General features: G+C 39.8%; 1 protein-coding gene across 1 annotated transcript in view; it reads left to right on the top strand.

Moving 5' to 3' along the window:
* The window catches only part of LOC125176649 (membrane-spanning 4-domains subfamily A member 4A-like), a 98,700-nt gene that overhangs the window by 16,895 nt on the left and 75,404 nt on the right, over window positions 1-6,401 (top strand). The window lies entirely within an intron of this gene.

Below are 6,401 nucleotides of genomic sequence, written 5' to 3'. Positions count from 1 at the left end.
GTGCACTGTAGGACACTTGGCAGCGTCTGTGGCCCCTGCTCATTAGATGCCGGTCCCACGTCCCAGCTATGACAACCCAGATTGTCTTCGGACATTGCCAGATGTCCTTTGGGGGCGGGGAACAAAATCATTTCAGGGTGAGAACCACTGATGTAGAGAAATAATTGCAGACTGTGTTCTCTGTTTTTTTTTTCCTGATAAAATGACTCCTTTTCACATCCAGACTCCAGAGAGAGTATGTGTTTCTCAATACAGCATTTTTCTGCCAACATTTATTCAGATACATTTTAATTTAGGCGCCCAAAGTGCAACGCAACATTTTATTTTATTTTACTTTTATTTTATTTTATTTTATTTTATTTTATTTTATTTTATTTTATTTTATTTTATTATTTTTCAAATTTACATCCAAGTTAGTTAGCATATAGTGCAACAATGATTTCAGGAGTAGATTCCTTAGTGCCCCTTACCCATTTAGCCCACCCCCCTCCCACAACCCCTCCAGTAACCCTCAGTTTGTTCTCCATATTTAGGAGTCTCTTATGTTTTGTCCCCCTCCCTGTTTTTATATTCTTTTTGCTTCCCTTCCCTTGTGTTCATCTGTTCTGTGTCTTAAAGTCCTCATATGAGTGAAGTCATGTGATTTTTGTCTTTCTCTGACTGACTAATTTCACTTAGCATAATACCCTCCAGTTCCATCCATGTAGTTGCAAATGGCAAGATTTCATTCTTTGGATTGCTGAGTAATACTCCATTATATGAGCATATGAGTATATGAGATATATATATAACATAATTATATATAATATATTATTATATAATGTAATTATATAATAATAGAATAATATAAAATATATATTTATATATAATTATATAATATAATTATATGTAATATAATTATATAATATAATTATATGTAATATAATAATATAATATATATTATAATATAGTATATAATATAATAATATTATATATATTTATATATATATTTATTTATATATTATATATATATATAATTATATATATAATATAAGCACATCTTCTTTATCAATTCATCCATCAATGGACATTTGGGCTCTTTCCATACTTTGGCTATTGTTGATAGTGCTGCTATAAACATGGGGGTGCATGTGTCCCTTCAAAACAACACACCTATATCCCTTGGATAAATGCCTAGTAGTGCAATTGCTGGGTCGTAGGGTAGTTCTATTTTTAGTTTTGTGAGGAACCTCCATCCTGTTTTCCAGAATAGCTGCACCAGGTTGCATTCCCACCAACAATGCAAAAGAGATCCTCTCTCGCATCCTCGCCAACATCTGTTGTTGCCTGAGTTGTTCGTGTTAGCCATTCTGACAGCTATAAGGTGGTATCTCATGGTGGTTTTGATTTGTATTTCCCTGATGATGAGTGATGTGGAGCATTTTTTCATGTGTCGGTTGGCCATCTGGATGTCTTCTTTGGAGAAGTGTCTATTCATGTCTTTTGGCAAGGCAACCTTTTAAACGAAACAAAGTGTGGCACAGGTCTGTACTTAAATTCTAACCAGAAGTGACAGATCACCAGAATCACGTGGAGAGGTCGTGAAAAGCATGCCGTGGCAATAAAAGGGAGGTGGACTCAGGGCAGTGCTGACTCACACTGCAGCCACACTCAGCAAGAAAAGCACCTGTTACCAACCATTGTGATTATTTGGCGATCAAGGAATTACAATAGATTAAGCATTTTGTAACCTGACATGTTGGTTTGCCATTCACACATAGATATTTTATTGCCTTTTATTTAACATTTGGGGAAATTGTATGGGAGCTTGGGCTGACTAATAGCATATGGTTTTTCCTGTAAAATGATGCGAAAGAAGCGTCTTCATGAAGAATACCTGATTTTTAGGAAAGAATAACTGATGATAAACAGGAGACACTTACAATTGTATCTGCCTTGGTCCTTTCAAAAAAACACATCTCCTTTTATTGTTTTGAGCAGGTTATAGTTGTCAGCCTCTGCCTTTTCCCCCTGCTTCTTCTTAAAGATGGGTCCTTTGATAATATTTCAGTCTATGAATTCAGACCAGAAGGCAGAAACTAGCCTATTCCACGGAGAGGCGAGGTGAGAGGATCTCTGTGGGACAGCTGCCAACAGGATGATATTCTTTGGGTGGAAATGGTATTCCCTCTATTCCCTCTTGCTTCCAACCTGCAGAAGACCACTCTTAGCGTTTGGCAGGAAACATTTAGCACTTAGCATGTGCCAATGCTGCTTTAAATAACATGAGATACTTACTCCCTCCATAGAGTCACCCTTGTGCATGTGCTACCATGTCACTCTCGCAACAACTTTGGGTGGTAGGTTTTATTATCACACCCATTTTAAAGAGGAGGAAACAGGTCCAACGTTAATGCTGGTAAGGGTTGAGGCTGAAATTTGAGCTTGGCTTTCCCTTACATCTTCCATGCAATAATCTAGTGTGTGTGTTCTTTTTTTTTTTTTAAGTTTATTTATTTTGAGAGAGAGGGGTGCAGGGAGAGAGAGAGGGAGAGAGAAAAAATGTGAGCAGGGGAGGGGCAGAAAGAGAGAATCTCAAGCAGTCTCCGAGCTGTCGTTATAGAGCCCGATGCGAGGCTTGAGCCAAAATCGAGAGTCAGACACTTAACTGAGCCACCAGATGCCCCTGTATTCATTTTTTTTAAATTACTATTAACTACCACAAATATAGTGGCTCAAAACAACACACAAATGTGTTATCTTACCATTTTCATGGATCAGGGGTTGAAGCAGGGCCTAGCTGAGAGGCTTTGTTCAGGGTCTCACATGGATACCTATCATCAAGGTGTCAGACAGGCCGTATTTTCATCTATAGTCTCAAGTGGGCAAAACCTACTTCCAAGCACAGTCAGGTTATTGACAGAATTTATTTCCTTGTGGTTGTATGACTCAGGGCCCTGGGTTTTGCTGGTTGGCTGCCCTCAGTTCCCTGCTTTCTCAACATGACTGCTCCCATCAGGCCACCAGGGAGTATCTTCACCCATGCTGGTTAAGATGGGAAGAAGGATAAAGAACTCGTGGTATGGATTTGAGTATGTGTGGCTCAGCCAGTAATTGTGAGTTACCTTTTGGGGAACCTGCAATTTTATTCTAAAAAGTTGAGAGAACACAGAGTTCTAATATGTATGTTAAATATGTGCAATGTCTGCTTAGACTTGGTCGAAAGTGTTCACTCCTTTTCTTGCCGAGAATGTATTAGACCTTCTTGGTAGTGGTTCTTGCCTGATTGAGTTCCCAAAGTGAATACAGTAGTGAGACAAAAGAGGGAGTAAAAAATGACGCCCAAATCCCTAGCTTTAGAGATTGAACAGATGGACATGCCATTTATGAAAGACGACCAGGTGGGGGGAGTGGAGGGAAGTTGCAAATGAAACACACAATGTCTTGACTGCACCTGCTGTCAGTTTGGAATATTATTCCAGATAATTCTGAATATATGCCAGAGAGTATTATTTGAAATCTTATTGAAATCTTATTCCAGATAATTCTAAATATAGTTCTCCAGATATTCTTAAGAACCTTTCTGTTGCCAGAGAAACAAACAAATAAGAAATGGATCCTGGATTAAATATTTTAGGGGCTCCTGGGTGGCTCAGTCGGTTGAGCGACCGACTTCGGCTCAGGTCATGATCTCACGGTTTGTGAGTTTGAGCCCCGTGTCGGACTCTATGCTGACGGCTCAGAGCCTGGAGCCTGCTTCAGATTCTGTGTCTCCCTCTCTCTCTGCCCCTCCCCCACTCATGCTCTGTCTCAGAAATAAATAAACATTAAAAATAAATTAGAAAAATATTTTATTGTGTTGCTTGGCTTACAGAACAAGGAAGATTCTCCAAGGCCCTCCACCCTCAGTGTAAAAATACTAATACACACACGTTTGAAGACACACAAATAGGGGTTGAAAACCTCAGAAGAGACTAGTAAGTGAGTGCCCTCGCTTCTAGATTAGTGGGGGTTGACATACAATTAACAAACAAATAAAATACATAGTATGTCAGATCATTGTGATTTGAGGAAAAAATAAGCAAGTGATAGGGAGAGAGAGCTGTAATTTTATGTAGGTTGGTGGGGGAAGTTTTACTGAAGCTAAGCTATTTGAAGAAAGACCCAAAAGAAGAGAGAAAGGAAGCCATGGAAATAATTGTAGGAAAAGTATTCCAGCCAGAGGGCCGACCAATGTAAAATTTATTTTTTAATATTATTTTTAATAACTTTTTAAAAATGTTTATTATATTTGAGAGAGAGAGAGAGAGGGAGGGGCAGAGAGAGAAGGAGAGAATCAGCACAGAGCCTGATGAAGGGCTCAAACTCACAAACCGTGAGATCATGACCTGAGCTGAAATAGTCAGACACTTAACCGACTGAGCCACCCAGGCGCCCCCTGATGTAAAATTTCTAAAGAAAGAATATGTCAAGTGACTGGAGTAGAGAGAGCAAAGGGGAATAGTTAGAGGTCAGAGCAGAAATGAGAGTTCAGATCCTATAAGGGTATTTAAGGACTCTGGCTTTTATTTGGAATGAAATGGAGTGGGTTTAAATTTTTTTTTTTCAACGTTTATTTATTTTTGGGACAGAGAGAGACAGAGCATGAATGGGGGAGGGGCAGAGAGAGAGGGAGACACAGAATCGGAAACAGGCTCCAGGCTCTGAGCCATCAGCCCAGAGCCTGACGCGGGGCTTGAACTCCCGGACCGCGAGATCGTGACCTGGCTGAAGTCGGACACTTAACCTACTGCGCCACCCAGGCGCCCCCAAATGGAGTGGGTTTGAGCAGAGAAATGATATGATCTGATTTGAGATGGAAAAAAAAAAATTTGCTCTCTGCCATGCAGAGAACAGACCGAGTGGTGTAGGTGCCCCACTAGTTGGCTCATTGCAATAATGCCAATAGGAGATGATGAACCAGAGTGCTCATGAGATGGTGAGAAGCAATCAGACTCAATATATTTTGAAGTTAAAACTAGCAAGTTTTAATGCTGGACTGGATGTGGTGTGTGAAAAAAACAGAAGAGCCAAAGATGACCCCAAGGTTTTTGGAAGATCATGTTTTAAAGGGATTTGACTATGGAGAAGTGGGGGATGGTTCAATAACTAGATGGGCCAAGGGGTCCAAAGTAGCTTTTTCAAAAGTTTTTTTTTTTTTTAATTTTTTTTTCAACGTTTTTATTTATTTTTGGGACAGAGAGAGACAGAGCATGAACGGGGGAGGGGCAGAGAGAGAGGGAGACACAGAATCGGAAACAGGCTCCAGGCTCTGAGCCATCAGCCCAGAGCCTGACGCGGGGCTCGAACTCCCGGACCGCGAGATCGTGACCTGGCTGAAGTCGGATGCTTAACCGACTGCGCCACCCAGGCGCCCCTCAAAAGTTTTTTTATTCAGTTATAACACAGAAACAAGAGAACACAGTTATATGTATATAACTCCAGCATCCAGATCAAGCAAAAGAATGTTTCCATGAGCCCATAGACCCTCTGGGTTCCTTTCCAGTAACTACCTACTCCCAAAGGTAACCACTATCCTAGTTCTGACACTATTAGCTTAGCTTGTATTTAAACTTTACATACACAGAATCAGACCGTATGTACTCTTTTTATGTAACCAATTTCTTTTTATTTATTAGTACAATTTTTTAAATTTATTTTTTAGTTTACTCCAAGTTAGTTAGCATATAATGCAATAATGATTTCAGGAGTAGATTCCAGCAATCCATCTCCGATGTATAACACCCAGTGCTCATCCCAACGTGTCTTCCTTAATGCCCCTTAGCCATTTAGCCCTCCCCCACCCTCAACCCCTCCAGCAACCCTCAGTTTGTACTCTGTATTTAACAGTCTCTTATGTTTTGTCCCCCTCCCTGTTTTTATATTATTTTTGCTTCCCTTCCCTTATGTTCATCTGTTTTGTCTCTTAAATTCCTCATATGAGCGAAGTCATATGATATTTGTCTTTCTCTGGCTGACTAACTTCACTTAGCATAATACCCTCCAGTTCCATCCATGTAGTTGCAAATGGCAAGATTTCATTCTTTTTGAATGCCGAGTAATATCCATCTTCTTTATCCATTCATCCGTCAGTGGACTCTTCTATGCATGACCTTTTCCCCCCGAACATTATGTTTGTGGGATTTATCTATACAGCTGCATGTAATTATAGTTTGTCCACTCATGTTACTGTTTAGTACTCCATTGTATGAATATACCAGAATTTTTATTTCTCCCTTCTATTGTTTATAGTCATTTAGATAGTTTCCTTTTGGAGGCAATTATGTGTATTACTTATATGACTATTTCTGTACATGTTTTTGGAAAACACGTGTATGCATGTCTGTAGTATATTCCCCTGGGGATAGGACCCAAGGCCTTTA

This window comes from Prionailurus viverrinus, chromosome D1 (assembly GCF_022837055.1).
Source record: "Prionailurus viverrinus isolate Anna chromosome D1, UM_Priviv_1.0, whole genome shotgun sequence".
NCBI lineage: Eukaryota > Metazoa > Chordata > Mammalia > Carnivora > Felidae > Prionailurus > Prionailurus viverrinus.
Note: the sequence above shows the minus strand (reverse complement) of the source record. Positions and strands in the feature narration are given on the sequence as shown.